This window comes from Cibotium barometz, chromosome 57, assembly GCF_041138505.1.
Source record: "Cibotium barometz isolate CiBa-2024 chromosome 57, ASM4113850v1, whole genome shotgun sequence".
In the NCBI taxonomy this organism is placed as follows: Eukaryota; Viridiplantae; Streptophyta; class Polypodiopsida; order Cyatheales; family Cibotiaceae; genus Cibotium; species Cibotium barometz.
Genome location: NC_141102.1, coordinates 531,468 through 544,526, shown reverse-complemented (window position 1 = coordinate 544,526; position 13,059 = coordinate 531,468).

Here is a 13,059-nt window from a genome sequence, read left to right as displayed (position 1 = left end):
GTATGTTAGCTTAATAAAGCTTTATATGGTTTGAAACAAGCTCCCAGAGCTTAGTAGTAGAACATTCATGCTTATTTGATAGGGATTTTAAAATAGTCATGTGAAAAGCACTTTATATGTGAAAAAGGATAAGTAGGATTGTCATCTCTATGTAGATGACATGTTAGTGATGGACAGGAAGTAACAATGAGGATTTCATTACATCGTTCAAGGCTGACCTTGCCTCAAATTTGAGATGTCAAATCTTGGCCTTTGTACTAATACTTAGTTATGCAATTTATACAGCAAGATGATGGTATAGTCATTAAGTAGTCAAATTATGTCAAAGCACCGTTCAAGAGGTTCAATATGAAAAGTTACAACCCAATCTCTACACCGATGGAAACTTAGTGTAAAGCTTAGTTTGCAGGATGCTAGTGAACCATTCCACATAACCACTTATAATCAAGATGTTGGGATGTCTAATCTATTTGTGCAACTCACAACCAAACATCCAGTATAATGTGCCACAACCAAACATCTAGTATAGTGTGCCACAACTTTTAAAAAGTTCATGCATTGCCTAGGCACTAAGCATTGGGTAGGAGGTCAAACATATCTTTAGATACTTGTTGCAAGACACTCAAGATCTTGGCTTGTTCTATGCCAAGGGGGTGATTTACAATTGTAGGCCTTTAGTGATTCCGATTGGGTAAGTGATTATCATACACGATAGTCTACATATGGGAACTACTTCTTTCTTAGAAATTTGTGTATACTTTGGCTCAACAAGAAGAAACAAATTGTGGCAACATTATCTTCTGAAGATGAGTACATCGTAGAATTCACAATGACGGTTGAATGTGTATGGTTAAGAAGATTGATGGAGGATAATTGTGTCTCTTCAAACACACATACTCCTAGTCAGAGAGCTGATAGTAAGAGCGCAATGGGAAATTACAAAGAGTCATGTCGTTCATGCCACAACAAAGCACATTGAATTGCATTACCACTATGTCAGAGAGAGGCTCCACGCAGGAGAGATCAATCTAATCTATTGCAATACACATGACAATGTGGTAGATCTTTTCACTAAAGCCTTATCACATGAAACGTTTGAGGTCTTCCACAAAGCTTTGGGCCTCTTCCCTTTCAGAGACTGACTTGTAGTCTCTGATTTTTTGATGATTTTGCTTTTGAGCGATCCTACTTTTGGGATCTTCACACAAATTAGGCTAGCGATTCTTCTCTTAGAGATCGTAGTGATTCAATTTTGACCAATGGCTCTGATTGCACTTTTTAGGATCGGTTGATTCTATTGTCTACAAACTGTTAATGTGCACTTCGACTATCATACATTTATGGCACATCTATCCAATATTCCCAGTGTAGATTTTTTTGGTACAGAGGTACGGGTGATAGCTAATTCTGTTGGTACAAAGATTTTGTTGTTGGTATAGAGATACTTGTAAATAATAAATATTATTTTAAGAGTGATAGCTAATTTTGCAAAAAATTCACCTTTTTTAGTCCATGACTATACCTTGTTTGGTCAAATGATCCGACTCTGAGGGTTGGATCGGGTGATTCTACCTAGACGATCCTATTGGGGAGACCACAATTCTATAAAAAAAGAAGTTTTTTCCTATGTTTTTCTTGGTTTTCTGCTTGGTACGTAGCTTAGTAGTGGTTCCAAAAAGGTTATTCTGGAGAAGGCTATCTCATACATGGGGTGGGGGGAAAATAACCACACAGTGGTCTATAGTACAAAGTAGGCTCACCATCTCTATCTGTGAGAAAAGGGCTAGGTCACTAGAGCCTCAAGAAGGCTTCCCGCCGCTTCCACATATGGTCAGAGCCACCCTACAACTTTCCTCCATTGGCTGTGGAGGGTATGAATGATGTGGAGCCAAATGCTCCTGATGGACTCCGGAGTCAGAGTGTGGGTGCCTTCGATGACTTCACTGCATCAAGCTTTCCACATGTGCCAAGATGCAATGCTGCTACAAATCTTCCATCTCTCGCACGAACCCGGAGTCCAAGCATTAGTAGATGGGGTTGGTACTGACAAAATGCGAAGGTGAGAGACCTGAAGAGCTAGCCCCCCACCTTCCTCCTTCATAAGCCATGACAATCTTAGCCTCAGTGGCCCAAGTGATAGTGCCCCATGAAATGATACCCACCACTATCCACTGTTGTGTCATGTGTAAACTCTGAGTCCAACATCCCTTGAGTACGGATGGGGAGACGCAATCCTTGGAGCCCCATCTCTTGAGCTAAGAGAAAACTGCTCATGGCCTGGACAACAAATAGAAAGAGGTATGGTGCTAGTGGGTAGCCCTACCAGATCGAGCAAGAAAGAGGAAATTTGTCACCTCTGACACCCTGAATGAGAACTTGATTGTGAGAGGCCGAGTAAAGTGTTGAAACACCATGAATCCACTCCACTGGGAATCCCATCTGGTACATCATGCCCTTGAGAAAGCTCCAATCAACTCGATCATAGGCTTTCTCAAAATCCAAAAGGAGCACAATGAGATCTTGCTGCTGCTGCATCTTGGTTGAAGCCGTCACCTCCTAGAAAGTAAAGATGTTGTTCCGGAATGCTCCGATCGTGAACAAAACCTATCTAAGTGTCATGGATCAAGTCAAGGAGGAATGGCTAAAGTCTTCGGCTGATGGCCTTGGCTAAAATCTTGTAGATGGTCCCAAGGAGGGTGATGGGTCTTCACTGTTGAATCTCTAATAATCTGTCACCACCCTCGTTAGGAATCAAGTGAATCAGGCCCTCTGAGAGCCTCTCTAGCATGGCGCATGTGGTCATAATCTCATATCTCATTGAAGGTTGCTCCTCGAAGGTTGCCTTCCATGAGATCGTAGTGACAAAGAAAAAAGGAAACTAGAAGCCCATTGGCCCCCAAACATGTCCCTAACTAGGAAGAGCCGTCAAGGCCTCCGCGAGCTCCACTGCTATATGAAGGAAGTCAATAAGAAGGTTCTGAGAGCGGGGGGACCACCTCTTGCGTGTGCTGCTGCTAGAACCTCTCACGCATCCACCAGAGGATAATGGGACACCCATGAAGAGGGATCTAAAAACATCCATGGAAATAGCTCTCATATGGGGGGTTCATTAGGGGAATTTTGGACTCAACTTTGGGCACCCTCTAAGAAGTGCCAACTAAGCTTAGAGAGAGATAATCCAAAAAGCCTAAAAAATAAGTTGAAATTAATTTTGGCATATTTTCTCTTGGCATTTTCTTGAGATATAAAATATATATTTCTATTCTTAAATGTACATAAAAATGATAGAATATTGCTAGTTCTTGAAGTATTCAATCCGTTCATGTACTATATATTCTACATGAATGATGAATTGGTCAATTCTCCAAGTTTAATGGCTTATATCTCAAAATCTCTACGTACAAGCTGAAATAGAATATTTCTCAAAATTTGAACCAAGGATCATCCAAAAATAGTTCGAGTTCCCTCCCTGCAAGAAACTTCACCTCAAATTTTGAAGGTTTTACATATCAAAGTTTGTAGGTATTGGTACCTTCAAAATCAAGGTTTTTCTCGCAAATTAGTTTGACTCTTTACTTCTTTTTACTATTTTGGCACCTTTCTCTTTTTACTCAGATTTTTCTACTGATCAAGAGCAAGGAGGACCATAGAGAGGATCAAGAGGATGGAAGAGGGATCAAGAGCAAGAAGGAATACATAGAAAAGAGACATCTACAACCTGCACATCGAGCTTGAACCTGAATATGAACCTCTAAGTAACAGAAATAAACCTAATACTTTGTGTACTAAAGAAATGTTGAGGATGAAAGGGAAGAAAAACATAGATTTATGAATTGATGGGAGGTTATATCCAAAAGACCCTTTTACAAACTCTACACCCCCATTTAGGAATATGACATCTCTGCTTAACTTTGCTGGAGATGGGTATAATGGGCTCCTAGGATATACACATCATTTGGAAGCACAACAAGCAATGTTCTTAAATTAGAAAGAGATTTGTTTGAGAAGGAGAATATTCATTTGAAGAAAACCATGGAGCAAGAGTTATTAAGTAATAAGGAAACCATTTTAGGGCTTGAAAAATAAATGTCTGAATTAAGACATAAGCAGACCTCATTAGGTCTCCGTAGATGACAAAAAAAGGGATATTGAGCAAATGAAGCTAGGAGGTGGTGGCATCAAGAACAGAATACGTGCAATCAAGTAAGCTTCTTTCTATTAATTGGTTTATTGTTTCTATTGTGACATTTTATTATTGTTTCTATTGTGATATTTTATGAATAGCAATCATTATTGTATATGTTCATGTATATCAATTTTTGCATTTCAATATGATATCAAATCATCATTGTACCACCCTGATAAAGAATCAACAACAAAACCTTCTGGCACACATTTAAGTCTTCTTTTAGATCGCCAATATACAGAAGCATTGATGAATGAGAAGAAATATAAGGTCTCAGAAAAGCAAATAGAAGACTTTTTTAAAGAGAATCAACTCAATCCATACGACATCCATGCAATACTTGATGAGGCTGGTATATCACATAGAGGATACTCAGCTATTTATAAGACTTTGTAGGAAAAGATGAAGGATTCTACTATGAAAGGATCATTATTGCCAAATCCTTCTTTAGTAAAAAAAATACGTAAACAAGTAAATGAAGAGGTACTGCAAGCACTGGGAGCCCCATTTCATATTGAAGACACCTATGCTGCACCAATAGGAGATGTGCACAGTCTACAATAGATACAATAATATTTTCTACGACTTGGAGACCTTACAATCATATGCTGTTCAATTGTTTGAAGTTACTCCTGAAGAATGTGATGGTTTTCTCAAATTTGTGCTAAAGCTTGATGAGTGTCAAATTGTGAAGGAGAGAAAGTTAGGAAGGGTTACCATCACACTGATGAACATGGCACTTGATACATCTATTCTAAAAGATGATCCTAGATGGTTTAGTGTTCAATCTGAAAATAATATATTGTCTTTGGGATCCTTTGAGGTAAAATTTATTAGACTCGGATATGTTTTGTGAAAAAAGAATTACATATAAAAAACACTGAAGGGTGTTGCATTCCTATGTTTCTTATGTATTGCAGGTAGAATCAGAGAATTTTGATGTCTTACATTGGGTCTTTCATAAGACATCGATACCCGAGATCGTCAGCGCGAGTAGAGAAATGGCAAAATCTTGGATGTGGAAGGTATGGGACAATATAAGGTGGTGTGGCATATGGCGGGTGATCTTAAAACTCTAAAATGTATGCACAATGTGTCAAAGGGTGCCAATTCCAAAAGTCCCTACTTATATTTGCATGTGTAGTGCAAAGGTGTTTGATAAGAGATATTGGAAGAAGGCACACTTGAAAGACCCAAACTTCAAGCCGATTCTCGATATTCCATTGTCAAGTGTCCACATTTGCACAATGCATGATCTTTGCAGAATCATTTTGAAAAACTCCTGTTTTTATACATATGTTTTGCATGGACTCTACAGCCCAATATAACAAAGGTTACATCCATCAAAGCACTAGAGAAAGTTGTATATCAGACATTGCTTTGCATGGTGGACATGCAAAAATTGAACAAGATGACTAAGGATGGGAAGAATGTACCTAAGAAACCTTCCATTGGGGGTGTTAAAGCAAGAAAGTTTCTATTTGAACTAACACCAGAAGGTTGAAGAAGAAGACAATCAGTGTGCAGATCATAAAATACAATAAATGGAAGTGCGTTCACAATGCAGTAGTAGACCTTGCAGACAATGGTTAAGCAAGAACACGGAAAGCCAAGGTATGGAAATCTTTAGACACTGTTTTTGAGTTCCGTGACAAGAAAGTGTGGATGAAGAAGGACCATGATATATTTCAAACAGTGGTAGATGAGTTCAAGAGATCAATGATTGATGCATGGACGGATCAACACATCACCCACTATATGGTATTAGATTGATTATACATTGAACTAGTTTTTAAACTATATATTAAAAAATATACTAATTAATGTATTCTTTTATTCTCTTGAAGCATATTATATACAATCATACCCCTTGGTTTGCAAAGAAGTATGGTAGTTTATCAATATGGTCAACCCATGGAATGGAGAAAACACATTATCAAGCACGCTCTGGGTATTTCAATCATACAAGACACGGTGGAGGAGCAGAAAAAGCTAATAGTTTAGAGGAATTACATCAGTGGACATATAGGAAGCTTGTACACAAAGCCAAAAAAAAGCAACAGTTCAAAGCATCCGAGATTAATCAAGCAGTGAAACTTGTGAATAAAGAAAGAAAACAAGATATATGGAGGAGAGTCAATAAGAAGGTTTTGAGAGCGGGGGGGACCACCTCTCGCGTGTGGTGCTAGAACCTCTCTCGTGCATCCACCACCTGTGAGGATAATGGGACACCCATGAAGAGGGATCTGAAAAAATCCATGGAAATAGCTCTCATATGGGGGGTTCATTAGGGGAATTTTGGACTCAACTTTGGGCCCTCTAAGAAGTGCCAACTAAGCTTAGAGAGAGATAATCCAAAAAGCCTAAAAAATAAGGTGAAATTAATTTTGGCATATTTTCTCTTGGCATTTTCTTGAGATATAAAAGATATATTTCTATTCTTAAATGTACATAAAAATGATAGTTCTCAAAGTATTCAATCCGTTCATGTACTATATATTCTACGTGGAACTATGAATTGGTCAATTCTCCAAGTTTAATGGCTTATATCTCAAAATCTCTACGTACAAGCCAAAATAGAATATTTCTCAAAATTTGAACCAAGGATCATCCAAAAATAGTTCGAGTTCCCTCCCTGCAAGAAACTTCACCTCAAATTTTGAAGGTTTTACATATCAAAGTTTGTATGGTACCTTCAAAATCAAGGTTTTTCTCGCAAATTAGTTTGACTCTTTACTTCTTTTTAATATTTTGGCACCTTTCTCTTTTTATTCAGATTTTTCTACTGATCAAGAGCAAGGAGGAACATAGAGAGGATCAAGAGGATGGAAGAGGGATCAAGAGCAAGAAGGAATACATAGAAAAGAGACATCTACAACCTGTACATCGAGCTTGAACGTGAATATGAACCTCTAAGTAAGAGAAATAAACCTAATACTTTGTGTACTTCTAAAGAAATGTTGAGGACGAAAGGGAAGAAAAACATAGATTTATGAATTGATGGGAGGTTATATCCAAAAGACCCTCTCTGCGCATCGGACTCTAGAGTGCTGGTAGCAGAAGCAGCAACCTTGTGCACAGGGCAAAGCTTCCCACTCGGGGCCTCGCCCAACGAATGTCCGGACAAGAGACTAATCCCTTGGTTCTTCCAAAATCGAACCCGAAAAAAAAATTTTCCTCGCCCAGAAAACATAGGCGATTCCTCTAGGAAAAATCCTAGGATATACACATCATTTGGAAGCACAACAAGCAATGTTCTTAAATTAGAAAGAGATTTGTTTGAGAAGGAGAACATTCATTTGAAGAAAACCATGGAGCAGTCTATGCAAAAGTTATTAAGTAATAAGGAAACCATTTTAGGGCTTGAAAAATAGATGTTTGAATTAAGACATAAGCAGACCTCATTAGGTCTCCATAGATGACAAAAAAAAGGGATATTGAGCAAATGAAGCTAGGAGGTGGTGGCATTAAGAACATAATACATGCAATCAAGTAAGCTTCTTTCTATCAATTGGTTTATTGTTTCTATTGTGATATTTTATTATTGTTTCTATTGTGGATTTATTATTATTTCTATTGTGATATTTTATGAATATCAATCATTATTGTATGTTCATGTATGTCAATTTCTGCATTTCAATCTGATATCAGATCATTATTGCACCACCCTGATAAAGAATCAACAACAGAACCTTCTGGCACACATTTAAGTCTTCTTTTAGATTGCCAATATACAGAAGCATTGATGAATGAGAAGAAATATAAGGTCTCAGAAAAGCAAATAGAAGACTTTTTTAAAGAGAATCAACTCAATCCATAGGACATCCATGCAATATACTTGATGAGGCTGGTATATCACACAGAGGATACTCAGCCATTTATAAGACTTTGTAGGAAAAGATGAAGGATTCTAGTATGAAAGGATCATTATTGCCAAATCTTTCTTTAGTAAAGAAAATGTGTAAACAAGTAAATGAAGACGTACTGCAAGCACTGGGAACCCCATTTCATATTGAAGACACCTATGCTGCACCAATAGGAGATGTGGTCTACAATAGATACAATAATATTTTCTACGACTTGGAGGCCTTACAATCATATACTGTTCAAATGTTTGAAGTTACTCCTGAAGAATGTGATGGTGTCCTCAAATTTGTGCTAAAGCTTGATGAGTGTCAAATTGTGAAGGAGAGAAAGTTAGAAAGGGTTACCATGAACATGGCACTTGATACATCTATTCTAAAAGATGATCCTAGATGGTTTAGTGTTCAATCTGAAAATAATATATTGTCTTTGGGATCCTTTGTGAGGTAAAAGTTTTTAGACTCGGATATGTTTTGTGAAAAAAGAATTACATATAAAAAACACTGAAGGGTGTTGCATTCCTATGTTTCTTATGTATTGCAGGTAGAATCAGAGAATTTTGATGTCTTGCATTGGGTCTTTCATAAGACATCGATACTCAAGATTGTCAGCGAAACGAGTAGAGAAATGGCAAAATCTTGGATGTGGAAGGCATGGGACAATATAAGGTGGTGTGGCATATGGCGAGTGATCTTAAAACTCTAAAATGTATGCACAATGTGTCAAAGGGTGCCAATTCAAAAAGTCCCTACTTATATTGCATGTGTAGTGCAAAGGTATTTGATAAGAGGTATTGGAAGAAGGCACCGGGAAAGACCCAAACTTCAAGCCGATTCTCGATATTCCATTGTCAAGTGTCCACATTTGCACAATGCATGATCTTTGCGAAAAACTCTTGTTTTTATACATATGTTTTGCATGGACTCTACAACCCAATACAACAAAGGTTACATCCATCAAAGCACTAGAGAAAGTTGTATATCAGACATTGGTTTGCATGGTGGACATGCAAAAATTGAACAAGATGAAAAAAGGTCTAAGGATGGGAAGAATGTACCTAAGAAACCTTCCATTGGGGGTGTTAAAGCAAGAAGGTTTCTATTTGAACTAACACCAGAAGGTCAAAGAAGAAGACGATCAGTGCAGATCATAAAATACAACAAATGGAAGTGCGTTCACAATGTAGTAGTAGACCTTGCAGACAATGGTCAAGCAAGAACACGGAAAGCCAAGGAGTGGAAATCTTTAGACACTATGTTTGAGTTCTGTGACAAGAAAGTGTGGATGAAGAAGGACCATGATATATGTCAAACAATGGTAGATGAGTTCAAGAGATCAATGATTGATGCATGGACGGATCAACACATCACCCACTATATGGTATTAGATTGATTATGCATTCAACTAGTTTTTAAACTATATATTAAAAAATATACTAATTAATGTATTCTTTTATTCTCTTGAAGCATATTATATACAATCATACCCCTTGGTTTGCAAAGAAGTATGGTAGTTTATCAATATGGTCAACCCAGGGAATGGAGAAAACACATTATCAAGCACGCTCTAGGTATTTCAATCATACAAGACACGGTGGAGAAGCAGAAAAAGCTAATAGTTTAGAGGAATGGACATATAGGAAGCTTGTACACAAAGCCAAAAAGAAACAGTAGTTCAAAGCATCCGAAATTAATCAAGCAGTGAAACTTGTGAATAAAGAAAGAAAACAAGATATATGGAGGAGATCTAATGCAAGTATTAAGCATGCAGAATGGCGAGGAACAAAACAAAGAAATAAAAAGATTTGGATACCCATAGATCCATGATTAACATTTCAAATTCAGAAATGATCATATGCAAAAGTGTCATGACATTACATGAGAGAGAATATTATTACAAGAGATAGGAATATACTACTACTCCTTAATCTGCTCACTAACATCCTCGGGTGTATGAAGCCTTGCCCTTTTTGAAGACGGCTCTGCAACATCCTATCACTGTAAAACTGGAGGAACCCTCAGTTTTGTGAATTTGAGAAGCTCCCTTTTGCCATAATCACTTAGCATATTGGGATCCTTAACCCCACATGCCAATCCATAAGCAGTATAGGCTAAGTAATATTTACTCCTCCTTAGTGTATAGAATCCAGGGCCTTGCCCCACCAAAGATTCGCAAATGCTAACTGCTTCTCCAAAAGCATGACTTTGTCTGCATTCCACCTGATGGGATATGCCCCAAGGTATCTTAATGTCTTGATTGCAAACAAAGGAAATTCTACATTGTCTTTTGAAGAGAATTTTTTGTGGAATATAATGAATTGTGGAAAATTTAGTTGGGTAGTCTCAAAATTGGTGCACTGGTGGTGGTCAGTTTTATGTACTCTCCCAGTGTGCTGAGTCCATTTCGAGTCCTCCCACACGTTTACTTGCTCCACGCTTGAGAAACTCATCCTCAAACACAACCAACTGCAAAACAATGTTGTCGATGAGCCAACACAACAAATAGAATAAGCTACTCAATGATGAAAAGTCATTAACAAGTAAACACACCTTTTGATTTTTGTCATTAACAAGTAAATCATCTGTCCATATATTGACTATTGAGTTGGTGTCCTAGACCTCTGATGAGGACGCCCCTTCCCTTCCCATGTGTGAAATATTAAGTCTTTGCTGAATAGCCTAAAATTTCTCTTTAGTGGGAAGGTTGGATTCATAGCTTTTTGCATCCTTGTACATCATAGATAATGTGTCGGCAGTAGAATGGAACTCACTGTCCTTGACATTTGAATCCAATAAGAGATATTTACCCAATTTTGGATTGACAAAATCTTCATCTTCCTTAAGATTCTGTGCAATGATGGCCAAATAGTAGTCTTCCCTTATGTCAAACACAACTTGAATATCTGTAGTTGACAAATATTCTTTGTCACCAATAGGAAATGTGGGGAGGAGTGGGGTTGGAATGTCCCTTGCTTCCTCTATCATAGAGGGCTACTTGTCACCTGTAACCACTAAGGTGTCTTCTCTTTTGAGCGCATTAATATCCAACTGCTCACTTAAGTCCCTCTCCGCAGCCAAGTTTAACTCCTCCGCAATCTCTTGAACTTCATCTTTTGCTCTTGGAGGTTCCTTTGCTTTCTCCCCAATATCTTCATTTGTAACTTTTTCATCCTCAAGCAACACATGTAGGTAGTAGATAAATCCATAGTGGTAGGCGAGCGACGAGATGACACTTGAGATTGTGATGAATGGGGTACTTATTGTGTGTCTTCTTCTTATCATCTGGCACCTTTAAAACATCCCTGTTTTACTTTTATCTTAGGGTTGTTGAAGGCTCAATATCATTCACGTGCACGTACTGAACGCCGTCAAACATGACTATACCATTTGAAGTGATATGCTAAAATTTCTACTCTTTGTCCTCAAGATATGAACATGTAGAAATGATTATGTCTTCGATGGGAAAATTGAAATTAAACATGCATGAGATTTCAGGATGGTGATGATGCTGTCGAACTTTATAAAGGAAGTCAAATAACTTTTCATTTGGGGTTTCTTGAAGGCCAACATTAGACTCGACCTCAATCCCGAAAGGATCCATCTACAAGCCAGGAAATATGTCACGGACGACGAAAGTTCTGTGTAAGATAATAAACAATTAGGCAAGATCAATATAACGAGATAAGGGTGGGAGAACTCTCATCGAGATCTCTAATCGCGTTGTAGTGATTTGATGAAATATTAGTGAGAAAATGATAATACAAAGAAAAATGTGTCAAAATCACTACAATGCGATATATGTGGGAGAATTCCCACACCGAGGCCTCTCTTCACGTTATAGTGATTTGATGTAATATTTCAAATGAAATGATGATTGTAAGCAAAATCACTATAAGAACGACAATAGGACAAATCACTATAACACGATATGGGTGGGGCCTCTTTAAGTTATAGTGATTTGATCAAATATTTGTAAGAAACAAATTAATTTCTTAAAAATCTAAACGTTAAAATCTTTGAAAAAGCAAAAAAAGAACGATAATAGGACAAATCACTATAACGTGATATGCGTGAGAGAGTTCACACCAAGACTTCTTCTTGCGTTATAGTGATTTGAAGAAATATATGCAAGAAAATTATGATTTTAGGCAAAATCACTACAATGTGATATGGGTACGATAGTTCTCACTGAGATTCCTCTTCACATTATAGTGATTTGATCAAGTATTTGTAAGAAATAAATTAATTTCTTAAAAATCTAAAAGCGAAAATCTTTGATGGAATATTTATAAAATAATTATACAATTTTAGCCAAATTGAAATGCGAAAATCTTTGAAACATACCGCGAAATTCATTGGGAGAGCAAGAAGTAAGCAACGAAATTGACTGTACGAGAGCAAGAAGCAACATGCCAGTCACAACTATGAGAAAAATTTTAGGAGAGCAAGAAGCAACGAATAATGAATGTGGGTTAGCTTTATCCATAGAAACTAATGGTCTATACATGTGGTAGACATGCATGATGACAGACCACGTGCTCTGCGCATGTGTTGATGATAGGTGTCAAAAATGGATTGATCATAATCATCATCTATTTAATGAGTACGACCCCACGTCCTCCTTTGCATGTGTTGCTGACATGTGTCACCATTGACATGCTCTTTTGCACGTGTATTGTATTCCTCCGCACGTGTGTCTGACATGTATTATCACTATTATCATTCCCGATAAATGTTAGACTTGTCCTCGGTAAATGTGGTCATCTTTCACTTCTGTACCCTTGTTTGTATTTTTCCCAAGTGTCCTTGTCTTTTGCCCCCATTTTGTTTTGCCTCCTCTGGCTCCTCTGGACAGCCTTTAGCTATGTGTATTCCTCTGTCGTGCTTCATCTACACTATCTCTGCGATTCATTAAGCAAGCGTACATCTATTCAACATTTTCCTTGCGTGATTCTTTGGTGAGTTATCCAGCAATCACTACTGATCCTAAATGTTATATTCAATCATATA